This window comes from Mytilus edulis, chromosome 1, assembly GCF_963676685.1.
Source record: "Mytilus edulis chromosome 1, xbMytEdul2.2, whole genome shotgun sequence".
Classification (NCBI taxonomy): Eukaryota; Metazoa; Mollusca; class Bivalvia; order Mytilida; family Mytilidae; genus Mytilus; species Mytilus edulis.
In genome coordinates, this window is record NC_092344.1 from 125,479,424 (window position 1) to 125,495,945 (window position 16,522).

The window sequence follows — 16,522 nt, forward strand, 5'->3', positions numbered from 1 at the left end:
TCATTGCAACATTTATTATAGTCTGCTCCTATGTCTAACAACATCCTTACTATTTCTGTATGTCCCTCACTACAAGCACTCATTACAGGTGACCAACCTTTATCATTGTCACATTTATTATAATCTGCTCCTATGTCTAACAACATCCTTACTATTTCTGTATGTCCCTCACTACAAGCAAACATTACAGGTGACCAACCATCATTGTTACATGTATTATAATCTGCTCCTATGTCTAACAACATCCTTACTATTTCTGTATGTCCCTTACTAAAAGCACTTTTTACAGGTGACACACCTTCATTGTTACATTTATTATAATCTGCTCCTATGTCTAACAACATCCTTACTATTTCTGTATGTCCCTTACTACAAGCAATCATTACAGGTGACCAACCATGATTGTCACATTTATTATAATCTGCTCCTATGTCTAACAACATCCTTACTATTTCTGTATGTCCCTCACAACAAGCAATCCTTACAGGTGACAAACCATTATTGTTACATTTGTTATAATCTGCTCCTATGTCCAACAACATCCTTACTATTTCTGTATGTCCCTCACTACAAGCAAACATTACAGGTGACCAACCTTTATCATTGTCACATTTATTATAATCTGCTCCTATGTCTAACAACATCCTTACTATTTCTGTATGTCCCTCACTACAAGCAAACATTACAGGTGACCAACCTTTATCATTGTTACATTTATTATAATCTGCTCCTATGTCTAACAACATCCTTACTATTTCTGTATGTCCCTTACTACAAGCAAACATTACAGGTGACCAACTATCATTGGTACATTTATTATAATCTGCTCCTATGTCTAACAACATCCTTACTACTTCTGTATGTTCCTTACTACAAGCATGCATTACAGGTGACCAACCATTATTGGTACATTTATTATAATCTGCTCCTATGTCTAACAACATCCTTACTATTTCTGTATGTCTCTTACTACAAGCAATCATTACAGGTGACCAACCATCATTGTTACATTTATTATAATCTGCTCCTATGTCTAACAACATCCTTACTATTTCTGTATGTCCCTCACTACAAGCATGCATTACAGGTGACCAACCACCATTGTCACATTTATTATAATCTGCTCCTATGTCTAACAACATCCTTACTACTACTGTATTTCCCTTACTACAAGCAATCTTTACAGGTGACCAACCATCATTGCCACATTTATTATAGTCTGCTCCTATGTCTAACAACATTCTTACTATTTCTTTTTTTCCCGTTCTACAAGCAATGTTTACAGGTGACCAACCATGATTTTCACATTTATTATAATCTGCTCCTATGTCTAACAACATTCTTACTATTTCTTTTTTTCCCGTTCTACAAGCAATGTTTACAGGTGACATACCTTGATTTTCACATTTATTATAATCTGCTCCTATGTCTAACAACATCCTTACTACTTCTGTATGTCCCCCACTACAAGCAAGCATTACAGGTGACCAACCATGATTTTCACATTTATTATAATCTGCTCCTATGTCTAACAACATCCTTACTATTTCTGTATGTCCCTCATTACAAGCAAACATTACAGGTGTTATTTCAATAATAGGAATATCACCTATTACACCTAACCGTGATACCATTGACATATGTTGAGCAGTATTGCTACGATATACATCACAGGTATGTGCTAATTTTATCTGGTAAGATACATCAAGTTCATTCAAACAACTTAGAAATCTCTGTCTAAATTGAGGTATTTTCATATTTATGTTACAAAACACATTTTCGACTTGACCTTTTGACCAGTCACCAATTATTCTTTGTATGTACATTTCATGATATTTAGGAGGCACAAATGTTATAAACTTATCCACATTATCTTGTCTTTCCAGTAGAAATCTTTCCTTGATCAAACTACTATGTGCATTCTTTATCAAGCATTGACACATTTTAAGTCCAAAGTAGTACACTAGAAAGTCAAATATTTTATCATGAATAGTTTTGTAAATGTTTTGTTCTTTTTTCAGAAAAGTATGTATAAATGAGTTCAGTTCATCCTGTAAAGTAAACCTTGATGTCCCTCTATCCAGTTTACATGCCTCACATGTGTTCTCAATGATGGTTCTTGTTTCTTCATTCACATCCTTTGTTAATATATCTTCCTTTAAATTGTTGTTAAACATGACACACAAAGCCAAAGCACAGTATTTACTAGAAAATCCTTTTGTCTGTAGTTTGTCAATCTCTGCTTCATAAACTGTAAATGGGTTCTGGAAAAAATCTGTGATATTAAGTGCAGGATTTTCATGATATAATTTACATAAAAGTGGGAAACAATCATATAAATCATAATAATCTATAATCTCAGGAGCTTTAGTTTTTAGATATAACTCAGCTATGGACACCTTTTCAGCTTTTGTCAAGCACATGCTTTCTGATAACAGGTTACATACACATGATTTGAAAACTGATAAACATTCAAATTTGTCATCCTGATACACTTGTAATCGACATGCTACAATTATCTTGGCAAGCTTATTTGAAAGGATTTTTTTAATTCTCTCCATGACAGGTTCCCATACTTTCATGTCAGTCTGGTTTAAAGAATAGTTTCCACATAAATCATCGATAACAAACAATGTTTTCTGTTTTGGGTTATAAAACTTGACAATGTCACCTGGATCTGTCACTAAAAGTACATCGTACCCTTCATCTGACATCTGTAAAGCTACATGTCGGAGTGTGGATGTCTTCCCTACGCCAGAACTAGCAGCGATAGTTACACAACTATTCTCCTTTATGCATTTCAGTACATGTTTGGCAGCTTCTGTAGTTATAAACATCTTATCATTGTCCTTCCACTCAACAAGGATCTCATTAATTTGAGCTGAAAAATGAATTATAAAATATTACTGTCTTTATTTAGATGCAGTTCAAAGCCTTCAAATATTTGGTTGTGTCTGAATTTAGATTTTTTTTTTTATCACAAACAAGAGTTTGCTAGTTTCAAATAATTGTTTATATCAATTTTGAGCATTTTATTGAAGTAAAGAGGCAGAGTCATAATTGTCTCTAACTATATAGGTAATGACCTCTATATCTCTTTTGATTTTTGGTGTTGTTGGGTTGTTGTCAGTGTAAATGACCACAATGTTTTTTTCTCACAGATACAAAACATCTTTTTTGCTTTTTGAAGATTTTTAAAAGCATTCTATCAGTGCAAATACTTAAACTGTTTTCCTTAACATTTTTTTTAGCAACATATTCGTTTGACTAAAATTCCAAATTTCTCTATGGGTTTTGGTTTCTGATTTTTTTGCTCTCTGTATCATTAATATATGTCCCACTTCTTTTATTAATTTTGTTTAGTTTATAAGAAGTCATTATATTATAAGATGAGATATACATCTGTTGAAGAAACTACTGTTTATTTTCATGAATCTTTTACTCCTTTTCCTTGTAACATTAATACAGTACAGATAGTTTAATGATCAGTTTCTCACCAGTCATAAGTTTTGAATGTTCCTTGATATATTTTAATTCTCTCATTCCAAACATGACTTATTACAAAGACAATAGTGCCACAATGAAATGTCACACCTACTTTACAACAAGAGTGCACACACTGAAATGTCTCGCCTTCTTTACTAATCATTGATTTTATGTTGATAGTCCTAAGTATAAAGCTTGATTACAACTGTCACATAAACTTAACATTAACCAAGATAGCTAAACAAAGACCAATGAACCATGAAAAGTAGGTCAAGGTCAGATGAACCATGCCAGGCAGACATGTACAGCTAACAAAGCTTCCATACAACAAATATAGTTGACCTATTACTTATAGTTTAAGAAAAATAGACCAAAACACAAAAACTTAACACTGTGCAATGAACCGTGCAATTGAGGTCATGGTCAAATAAAACCTGCGGGACTGACATATAAACCATATTATATTTCCATACACCAAATATAGTTGACCTTTGGCATATAATATTAGATAAAAAGACCAAAACTTAAAAACTTAACTTTGACCACTGAACCATGAAAATGAGGTCAAGGTCAGATGACATCTACCCGCTAGACATGTACACCTTACAACCATTCCATACAACAAATATAGTAGACCTATTGCATAAAGTATGAGGAAAAGAGACCAAAACACAAAAACTTAACTATAACCATTGAACCATGAAAATGAGGTCAAGGTCAGATGACACAGTTGGACATGTACACCTTCCAGTCCTTCCATACACCAAATATACTAGCCCTATTACTTATAGTATCTGAGATATGGACTTGACCACCAAAACTTAACCTTGTTCACTGATCCATGAAATGAGGTCGAGGTCAAGTGAAAACTGTTTGACGGGCATGAGGACCTTGCAAGGTACGCACATACCAAATATAGTTATTCTATTACTTATAATAAGAGAGAATTCAACATTACAAACATTTTGAACTTTTTTTTCAAGTGGTCACTGAACCATGAAAATGAGGTCAAGGACATTGGACATGTGACTGACGGAAACTTCGTAACATGAGGCATCTATATACAAAGTATGAAGCATCCAGGTCTTTCACCTTCTAAAATATAAACCTTTTAAGAAGTTAGCTAACACCGCCGCCGGATCACTATGCCTATGTCGAGTTTTCTGCAACAAAAGTTGCAGGCTCGACAAAAAAGTAAAATAACAGAAATACTGACCTCCCAAGGAAAATTTCATTATATTGACAACATTTGCGAACAAAACAAACAGACATAATAGGTAAAATTATCAAAACAAGCATTCTGAGAGTATTGCATGGCAATACATATAGTCCCCTACTGGGTAAAAATTAATTATACTGGAACAGAATGATAACTTTTTCTATAACTTGTCATGGTGTAAACAAAAAGAGAATATCAAGTCAAAATCTTCAAGCATGACTAAAACAGTGTGGAAAACTGATTATATGAGTGAAATTTTCAAGTCCAAGGATCATAACTCGGCACAAAATTATCAGACCGAAACAAAATTTGAACTTGATCTGTAACTTGTCATGATAAAACTATTATATACCAATTATCAATCAATATCTTCAGGCATGATGAAAAAAAAAAGTGTGGAAACACTCTAAAATTAGATATGATGTAATACAATGTATTTTTTTTTCAAGTTATAATCAAATATAATTAATAGTTCCAAATATTTTTTTCTCATTTGTCACAAACTAATATAGATGTGTAACTTATCTATAAAATGTCAACAACTTTTGCAACATATGTTTTTATATGTTTACATATGTTTAGGCCCGACATGAAAACATATGTTTTCGAACATATGAAAAACATATGGAAAACATATGTTTACATATGTCATTAAACATAATTATGTTTGCTTACATATAAAGTAAAGTAATCTTTATTTAAAGTTTATGTTTTCATATGTTTCAAAACATATTGGTGCAAAAATATATTATTAAAAGTAAACGTTTTAACCCTTGATGTTAATGCCTCATCGCTCAATAGGAACCCAAGCATTTCACACTGTATAAATTACAATTATTCACGTTTATTAGGTCTTTCCACTTTTCCGTGGAAAGATCTATTGGTTTTCTTCTGATTATTATTTTTTTTTTTTCCTTCCGCCTAATTTTTTTCCTTCGCTGTTTTTTTGTTTCGCAAGATGTCGCTTAGATTTTTGGAATATGATATCGAACAGTTTATACGCTTTTGAAACCAACTCTGATTAACCGAATACTTTCCCAAATAAGAGTTATCTCCCCGAACACTGTTTTCCTTGTTATCTCTAAGGCTTCGCAACCGTATAAGAAACTGACAAATTTATTTTTCCAAATTGCTCGTTATATCCTCAGGATGTTCTGTTTAATTTTGACCGAAGCCGTATATAGATTCCATATGAGAGTTATCCCCCCTTTTATGTTTGATATAAGAATATGCATTTCTAACTGGTAAACCATAAGTGATAGAGACCTAGGGTCTTTTGATTTGAGATCCTTGGTCCAAAAAAATGAAAATAAGGTCAAGGTCAAAGGTCAAGGTCATATTATAAATTTTGATTTTGGCTTATTTTCACTTATTTTCAAAAGCCGTATAACTTATCGACAAATTATTTTTACTAAATTGTTAGTTGCGACATGTCGTAACTTATAAATTTTGTTGAAAGGGTGCGTAGACAATAAATAGGAGTTTTCGCCCCTCTTATGTTTAGAATTATGCGTAAAGTGATATTACTCATGAACCATACATATTAAGGAACTAGTGTCTTTAGGTTTGAGATCCTTAGTCTATGACCTTGAAATTGAGGTCAAGGTCATAGGTTAATTGGACGTTCTAGATTTTGACCTTTGCTCCAAATTCATATTTAGACATCATAAAGTCATAGGAACTGACATATCAACTGAATTTTTAATATTTTCACATCAAAATATGTTGTAAGTGGTGGAAAGACCATCAATAGTTCTCTGAACAATTGGTTTTTAATTTATTATTATTTTTATTTTATTTTTCTCATGAATTTTTTTTTCTTCCTTTTTCACCTTTTTCATATTCATATATTTATTACAGAGCATGCCAGTATTTATATTTATGTATTGTTCAAAAGTGTATTATGTCTCTAAAGGGAGACAGATTTGTAAAAGCAAATTGCTTGTTTCTGAATCCCTAATATTATTTCATTGTATAATATGTTTAATGTTGATTTATCTGAATAAATATTGTTTAAACTAAAAATATGATAAACATATGATTTTCATATGTTTTTCATATGTTTTGAAAACATATGGAAAACATATGTTGCAATTTTTCCTGTGTACCTTAATAAAAATAGATTATTATCTTTCACTTCATTTTTTTTTATGTATATAGCATTCAGAAAATCAATTTATACAAAATAAAAAAATCAATTAACCAAAGAATGTCTTTAAAAAAATGAGTCATCTCTCTTTGTACAGAAATATGGTTTAATATACAAAATGTAGTACTCTAACATTAGATATGGACCATGATTATTCTGGACTCAATCATCAGACCGGAACAAAATTAGAACTTGATCTATGAAACTATATAATAAATATCAAATCAATGTCTTCAAGAACGAATAAAAAAAAGTGTGGAAAGCTGATTTGCTGGACTGACGGATGGACAGACAGACGGACGGACAGACGGACAGAGTGCAATCCTAAAGTCCCCTTCAACTTCATCAGTAGGGGACTAAAAAGGGGTGTAGCAGTCAACCTTGTACTGTTATATAAACTTAATCACTTTAAAAACAAACAACTATGTCAACAATGAATAAAATGCTCGCAGGGCTCAGCTTGATACGACCGCAGAGGTCGAACCCTGAACAGTTGGGGCAAGTTTGAACGTAACATTCAAGCTTGATACAGCTATGAATTTGGATTGTGATGAAATATTTGGCACAGCATAGGTTTCTGACACAGAATGAATGCGGTCTGAGAACTTAAAATTTTTAAATTGGACATTTACCTATTAACGTTACGCACGCTGTTCGTTCCTACAACCCCTATGATTTAAAACAGAATTATCGAAATTTCCTCCGTAAAAAAAAAAAAAAAATGTTAGCAAACAGTAATCACTTTAAAAACAAATTCAGTATATGTTGTTAATTAAGTTCCTATAGCTCGTGGTCGTATGCTTAGTGATATCTTGTATATTTGAGGATTAAAACAACAAAGCATTGTGCAAAAAACGGATGTCCAACGTTACATTTTGGAACAACTGTTTTAACTCTTATGTAAGTGATCCTATTTCTAAATTTTTGATCTACCTGAAACTTGGCGGAAACAACGACATGTGCCGATTTTTGTATATTAAAGCTGTTATTTTGTCAAATGCCATTTGACTCGGTGGCTGCATATTAAGCTGAAATAAGAAAAATATCCAACGACGTTTTTCGTTGACTCAACAACTTCAAGTGATTTTTATAAGTAGATATAGCAGAAAGTGTCTTAAAATAGTAAGAGAATAATATCATCTACAAACATTTGCCTCATTGTTCTTGAGTTAAAAAAAATAGATTCTTTAAAAATCTTCTCTTTACAGTCGTTTGACAAGAGGTAGTAATTTTGTCCAAGTTAATATTCCATTTGTCAAAGCAACTAATGCGGGTTTTTAACCTGATATTGCAATAAGTAATTTATAATTTACCAAAACAAAAGTTAGATACACGAAAAGTACAAAATATCTAGATTTTTTTTTATTAACTACATGTGTGTGTTTTAAAGGAATAAAATTTTACGAAACATTACAAAACGGTAGTCATTTTTTCCAAACGTATGAAAACGTCGAAAAATACTTATTTCCGACGTTGCATGTGTTGAATTTGTTTCAATTAAAGGAACAAATCAATACTAATCGTATGGTCAAATATTTAAAAAGATATTTAAGGTTGTCGAAAAAAAAGAACGATGCGTGTTGCTGGACTCGGAACATAGTTTTGACACAGTAAAATTTTCTATTTTTATAATTCATATTTTTTTAGCTGTAGCGATTTATTGAAAAGAATCATGAAGAATAGTGAAAGGTTAAAAGAAATATTTCGTGACATGACCTACATCTTGTTACGTTTTTTTTTATACATCTGGAACCGGAAAGGTTGCGTACTATAGGGAGATAAAGTGACAAAAAGAAAAAATAAGGACAACTAACAAAATATGATAAAAATAAAGCACTGTGTAAAGAGAAAGACAACTGAATCGACGCTATTTACTTGCAAAGTGTCAGATATATTTGTATTGGGGTTAAATCAAGGTATGGAAAATTTATGATGTCAATGACAGATGATAAGTACCTTGACATTTTAGCAGCCCGTGATAAATGTTTTGTACATCTATAATTTTTTTTTAATTTATCTATGGAAAAACGTATACTTCCGTCCCATTTTTCCTTTCCTTCATTATTTACCACGGGGCACCATTTACGACGGGTAAAAATTGTTTAATCGATTTCCACACCTTAAGGTAATTCATAGTAAAGAGACACCACAAAAATAACAGAGACAGAATCAACCAACAACACAATTTGTTTTTGGTGTAAACGGTCGGGTTGTAGGAACATTGTGCGCAACGTTATTATGGTCCAATATCTAAGATCTAAATACATGGTTAGATTCAACATATCAAAGAACCCCGATAATTCAATTTTTGATGAAATCAAACAAAGTTTAATTTTGGACCCTTTTGACCTCAGTGTGGACCAATTTGATAGCGGGGCCCAAAAATAAAAATCTAAATACATGCTAAGATTCACTCAGCATATCAAAGAACCCCATACATTCAATTTTTGTTGAAATCAAAAGTTTAATTTTGGACCCCGATTTGGACCAATTTGAAAATTCGGCCCATGATAAAAAAAATCTAAGTACATGTTTAGATTCAGCATATCAAATAACCCCCAAGAATTCAATTTTTATTAAAATCAAACTAAGTTTATTTTTGGATCCTTTGGACCTTAATGTAGACCAATTTTAAAAAAGGGACCAAAAATAAAAAATCTAAATACATGGTTAGATTCGGCATAATAAAGAATCCTAATAATTCAATTTTTGATGAAATCAATCAAAGTTTAATTTTGGACCCTTTTGGACCTCAATGTGGACCAATTTGATAACGAGGCCCAAAATCCCAAAACTTAATACACGAATTGCTTCAGCATATTAAAAAACCCCAAGAATTCAAGAATAAAACCCCATTGAAATTGGTCAAGAAATAGGCAATTTATACAAAGTATTAGAAAAGTATTGTTTTTGGCCCCTTTTTGGCCCCTAATTCCTAAACAGTTAGCGCCATCAACCCCAAAATAAATCCCAACCTTCCTTTAATGGTATGGAACTTTGGGGTACAATTTCAGAAAGATCCATACACTTACACACAAGTTATTGTCTGGAAACTAGAAAAATGCTTATTTGGACCCCTCTTTAGGCCCCTAATTACTAAACTGTTGGGACCATAACCCCCAAAATAAATCCCAACCTTCCTTTTGTGGTTTAAATCCTGTGTTTATAGAGATCCATTTACTTAAACTAAAGTTATTGTCCGGAAACTAAGTATCTTTGGACGACGACGACGCGATACCAATATACGACTGCAAATTTTTTTTGCGGTCAAAGCACTTAAGCAAAAACGAAAGACAAGAATACAAATAAATGGAGAATGTGTCCCAATGAACACAGATGATGCCCCCGCTTGCATACAACATTATAAAGGGACATAACTCAAGAACGATAAAAGTGAGGCTACCCAAATTTGTACTCGATCTGAGTTTTGTGGTAATAAGTATTCTGTGTAGGTTTATATAATATTTAGTTGGGGAAAACTTAAGTTACAGAACGGAAACTAAAAAAATTGCATTTTTTTTCATTTATAAAGGGGCATTCTCGAATGGTTAATTTGACCCGAACAAAATTCAAACATGATCTATATATTGTGGTAATAAGCATAATTGTGTATAAGTTTCATAACATTTGGTTGAGGCAAACTTAAGTTAGAGAATGGAAACTAAAAATTTTGCAATTTTTCCATTTATAAAGGGGCATAACTCTAGAATGATTTAAGTGACCCCACCAAATTTCAAACTTGATCTATGTTTTGTGGTAAAAAGCATTGTGTATAAGTGTCATAAGATTTGGTTGAGGCAAACTTAAGTTAGAGAACGGAAACTAAAAATTTTGCATTTTTTTCCATTTATAAAGAGACATAACTCTAGAATGGTTAAAGTGACGCCACCAAAGTTCAAACTTGATCTGTGTTTTGTGGTATAAGTTTCATAACATTTGGTTGAGGCAAACGTTAGAGAACGGAAACCAATTTTGGGACGTACGGATTTACGTACGTACATATGTACAGACGGACAAGGGTAAAACTAAATGCCCCATCCGCTACTGCGGGGGAATAAAAATGACCATAGCACAATAACACAATAGCGAGATGTATAAAACAGAGTCATGCAAATAGGATATTACCAAAAAAAAAAATCGCAAGGGTTCTGCGGAACCCAGTGTCTTGCCTACTTTTGTTGTTAGTCGCAGGCACAACAAAAATGGGGTAAAATTATTAAAAAAAAATAATCCTCTAGATATTATCTTTTGATTGTAAAAAGTTTCTGTCCAAGATTGGTAAAAATCCAGGATGGCTTATGAATCTAATAAATGTTTTAAAAACTTTAACTGCAGACTGTATGCAACGTTAACTGGCAGAAAAACTAAGTCCATTTATAAGATAAATACGGAAAAACAGGATTTTCTTTTTACAAAATGTAATTCTGGATACTATCTTATGATCATAAACAAGCTTCTGTCCAAATTTGGTAGAAATCAAGGATAGTTTAAGAAAGTTATTAAAATTTTAAAAACTTTAACCACAGAGTGAATATTTGTGGACGCCGCCGCCGCCAACGACGCCGACGGAATGTAGGATTGCTATGTCTCGCTTTTTCGACAAAAGTCAAAGGCTTGACAATAACGGTATTTTGATCCAGCCCCTTATAAAATATTTGGAAGTGAAAATTTTAACGTGGATAGAAATGAGGGACAAGAATAGGTGGTTTGGGTCTTATTAAAATTTTAGTACACAAACTCGTCTAAAATTGAGAGAATGATGAGGCACACATAACAGAAGTTATCTGAAGAATAAATACACCATAACTTTAAAGATACAGAACAGCATATTGAAGCAACATGACAGGAGAGTCAATTAAAAAAAAAGATGTATCTAAATGTTGTCTGCTTATATTAGACTTATGACTTTTTATTGCCCCTTGGTATCATCTCCCTTTCCCCCTTAAAGTTGCAACTAAGTTTTATCTGAAAATTTGACATTGAGAATCAACTTGCAACATCATATCATACTTATAAAATAAAAATCCTAGTACAAAGAGATGTTTCTAAAATTTGTGTTTTACCACAATCCTGTCGCTGAACCTTGAAAATGAGGTCAAGGACAATGGACATATGACAGATGAAAACTTCAAAACATAAGGTATCTGCATACAAGATATAAAGCATCCAGGTCTAATACCTTCTGAAATATAAAGATTTATACAATTTGTTTACGCCGCCTCCGCCAGATAGTAATCTCTATGTTTCGCATACTGCAACTTTCGTTGCAGGCGAGACAAAAATCAAGAGAGGCCTTCAATTTGTCAATAATTCCTTGTTCATTTCAATGCACCTTCAGCAATAACGGGGTTATACATTTGTTATTTCGGGTCCTTTTATAGCTGACTATGTGGAATTGGTTTTCCTCATTATTGAAGGCCATACAATGACCTTAACTTCTATGTCATTTAGTCTCTGGTTGACTGTTGTCTCATTGGCATTTAAACCGCATCTTCTTATTTCTATATAATATATTATTCACTGTGTTTGTCCAATAATGGATTAATGTTAATTAAATATCATGTAAAATATCCCAGACAGATAACCTTGAGATTAGGTGAAGGTCTGTGATAGACATGTTAACCTTGGACCAAGATGGGTGCCACATGTGGCGCAGGATCTGCCTACCCTTCCAGAGATCTGAGATCACCTCGTGATTAAGCGGGTTAGTATTGCTCGGTCTTTAGTTTTCTATGTTGTGTTTTGTAGACTGTTGTTTTTGTTTTTTTTGCCATGGCGTTTTCAATTTGTCTTCCACTTAAGGAGTTTGAATATACATTTGGAATCTTCAGTCTCTCTATTGTATTCTATAAACAATATATAGCCCATAAAATAATAGCCTAGCCCAACCCCTTGTTTTCCTGATATTATAAAAAGTGTGTGACATTAAACTTTCAGACAGACATTCCATACTTATTTACGACATATACCATGTGCATCATGGTGGACACTTTAATAACTAGAAGCCTGTGTCACTCACCTTGTTACATGTATATGTGCATATTCAACAAATGACACTCTTCAAAATTATAGATGAGAAAAGACTTCATGACAAAATTCTCTGTTTTGTTGATCTTGTATTGCTGATCATTTAATCTGTTTAGTTTCTGACTATCTTCTTACGTTTTTGCTCAAAACACAAAAGAGGGTAAACAAAAATCCTTATTTAAGCGACTAGATATTCACTCCTTTAAAGTGTGACAGCAATTACCTATATAAGCGAAATGTGACTTGTTAGTAGATATTGCCTTGCTGATCATTTTTGTGATTAAAAGAGTCTATTAATCTATTATAATGTTAAGGCAAAAACCCCAAAAAATGATAAAAATTGTCATTAAAGGGCAATAATTAACTCTAATAAAAGGTCGTCAAACGATTTCCTCCATGTTGTCTGAATTGTAGATCTTGTCTTGCTGATCATTTTTGCTTATTTATGTTTTTATCTATCTATTTTAATTTTTAAGATATGAGGCAAAAACGCAAAAAATTGGAAAAATCATCATCAAAGGGCAATAACTCTAATAAGGAGTTAGCTGAGGATTTCGACATTTAAAACTTATTTTGTAGAACTTGTCTTGCTAATCATTTTTGCTATTTAATGTTTCTCTGCATCTTTTATTGTTTTCAAGATAATAGACAAAAATGAAAAAAATGGTAAAATTTGTCATTTAAGGGCAATAACTGCTATAAGAAGTCGTCTGACAATTTTGACATTTATGGACAATTGGTAGAGCTCAACATTCTGAACATTTTTGTGCAGTCAGTTTTTTCTATTCAAATCGGTTTTCAAAATAATAGCCAAAACTCGCATTTTAATCCTATGTTCTATTTTAGCCATGTCGGCCATGTTGGTTGACAGGCGGGGTTCACGTTGTCGGGCACATTTTAAACTAGTTATCCCATTAAAAGTTGAGGCCAGGATTGGTTAAATTTGGCTTACTAGTTTCAGAGGAGATGATTTTTGTAAAACTCAACGGACGACGACGATGACGACGACGACGGACGCCAATAGATGAGAAAAGCTCACTTGTCCCAATGGGCCAGGTGAGCTAAAAAGACACAAAAGTAATATCCTTGAAGGCATTCAAAAGTCGGACAGGACTTTGGACATGTAACACGGAAATGCATTTGAACTATGAGTTTGAATGTCACCTTGACTTTGCTTTAGTTAATGATTTTGTCTATGAAAACATGGATTTATATTTATCAAGTGAAATCGGACTTTGAACTAGCTTCCATTAACTAGCTGTGAGTGATTTTTTATCGGTAGTTTGCATCTCTTTGTTAGCTGTTGTTTGTGCTTAACATCAATATGATGAGTCAGGACTTGATTTTTGTAGTTTGTTGTTATGTTATGCTGTTAAACAACTATCCAAGGTTAGGGAAAGGGCTGAGCTAAAAAAAATGTATAATTCCGCCGCATTCTTACATCCGAAATTGAGAATGGAAATGGGGAATTTGTCAAGGAGACAACAACCCGATCAATGAGTAAAAAACAAGCTGGCCTCTAAACAAATACGAAAATTGGCGTCATACTAAACTCCAAAACATATAAATGAACTGAAATTAAAAAACGTACCAGACTAACAAAGGCCATAATTGTGCATATTTGTGTCATTTGTTGCTGTCTACCAGAATTGTTGTTCATTTTTGTAAACTTAACTCTTTTAAAAAAATCGATTGGCACTGATTTTTGAACTCTGCAAGTACATTGATAATATAAACCAATAAAATCCATTTCATAAAATTCTTTCAAAAATTTAAGAACTTTTGTGAGCACGCTCACATACCTCACGTCCCCACATTGTCATTGAACAAACACAATCTCATCAGATTCCATAAGACTCATAACTCTACAAAAGTCAACTGATAATTTTTTTTTGTGGATATACACATTTACATATTATTTCCTCATTAACTAAAAAGTTTCATGAAATTATGTTTTGTGTTTTCAGAGGAGATACGATTGCAAACTGTTGCAGTAGTACATTCAGGCCAAAATTCTAAGTTCAAATGAGCATATATAACTCCCAGAAAGAAATTGAATCATAATTTCCTGTCGATATGCACATCTGCATAATGTGTCCTTAATATCTACAAAGTTTCATGAAATTCTGTTGTGTGAATTCAGAGGAGTTCCGATGACAAACTGTTGCAGTAGTATATTGAGGTAAATAGGTTCATAGGGGCGTAAATCCTAGAAAAAAAATCATCATAATTTCCTCTCGATATGCACATCTATATAGTTTGTGCTTATTATCTACAAAGTTTCATGAAATTCTGTTGTGTGGTTTCAGAGGAGTTGCGATGACAAGAACCGGACTGACTGACTGACGGACGAACTGACGGACAGACGGACGGACGGGTCGAAATCATTATCCCCTCCTCAACTTCGTTGCGTGGGGTATAAGTATAGGTTTATATCTTCAATGTACTTGAAGAATTCATTTTTGTAAACAAGCAAAAGAAATAAAAGAACAGAGTTCCAAAGTCCTCTTATTTGCAAATATTTTATCTATCCAAGATACAAGGTCAATAACTAAACTAGAGGCTATGAAGAGCCGATGTTGCTCACCTTGGTCTACGTACATATTCAACAAAGGACACTCTTTAACATTGTAGACGAGAAGAGAATTCATGACTGTTTTTTTTATCTTGTATTGCTAACCATTTAGTCTGTTTAGTTTCTCTCTATCGTCTTTAGCTTTTGCTCAAAACACAAAAGAGGGCAAAACAAATCCTCATTAAAGGGCAAAATATAACTCTTATAAAGAGTGACAGTCTACTAACTATATGTGTAAGATTCAAATTGTTAGTAGATCTAGCCTTGTTTATCATTTTTGTGATTTAAAGTGTCTATTTGTCTATTATGATGTTAATCATAATGGGGAAACCGTAAAACTAAACGGGCTCTAAAGAGCATGTGTCGCTCACCTGCATCTTCAACATTGGCCACTTTTTACACAAAAAAAATCATTATTAAAGAGGAATATCTCTATCAAGAGTTACAAAATGTAACAGACAAGTTCAGTCATGTTAGCATATTGTAGATCTTATCCAGCTGCTATTTTTTTTCCAATTTAGAGTTTCTATTTGTCTATTATAGTTTTCACCATAATACGCAAAATAATGCAAACAAATGTTAAAAAAAAACTTATAATAAGCCGACTGAAGCTTTCGCCCATTATGTCAATGACATATTTGTGGATCCTGTCTTGCTGATCATTTGTGCTATTTAAAGTTTCTATCCATCTATAATAGTTTTCAAGATAATAGGCAAAAAATGGGAAAAAATTGTTATTAAAGGTCAATAAGTTCAATAAGGAAACGACAAACAATTTTGGTCATGTTGACTGACTTATTTGTAGATCTAGTCTTGTTGATCATTTGTGCTATTTAAAGTTTCTATCTATCTATAAAAGATTTCAAGATAATAGGCAAAAAATGGGAAAAAATTGTTATTAAAGGTCAATAAGTTCAATAAGGAAACGACAAACAATTTTGGTCATGTTGACTGACTTATTTGTAGATCTAGTCTTGTTGTTTTTTGTTATTTAAAGTTTCTACTATCCATCTATTACAGTTTTCAAGATAATAGGCAAAAAAGGGAAAAAAATGTTATTGGAGGT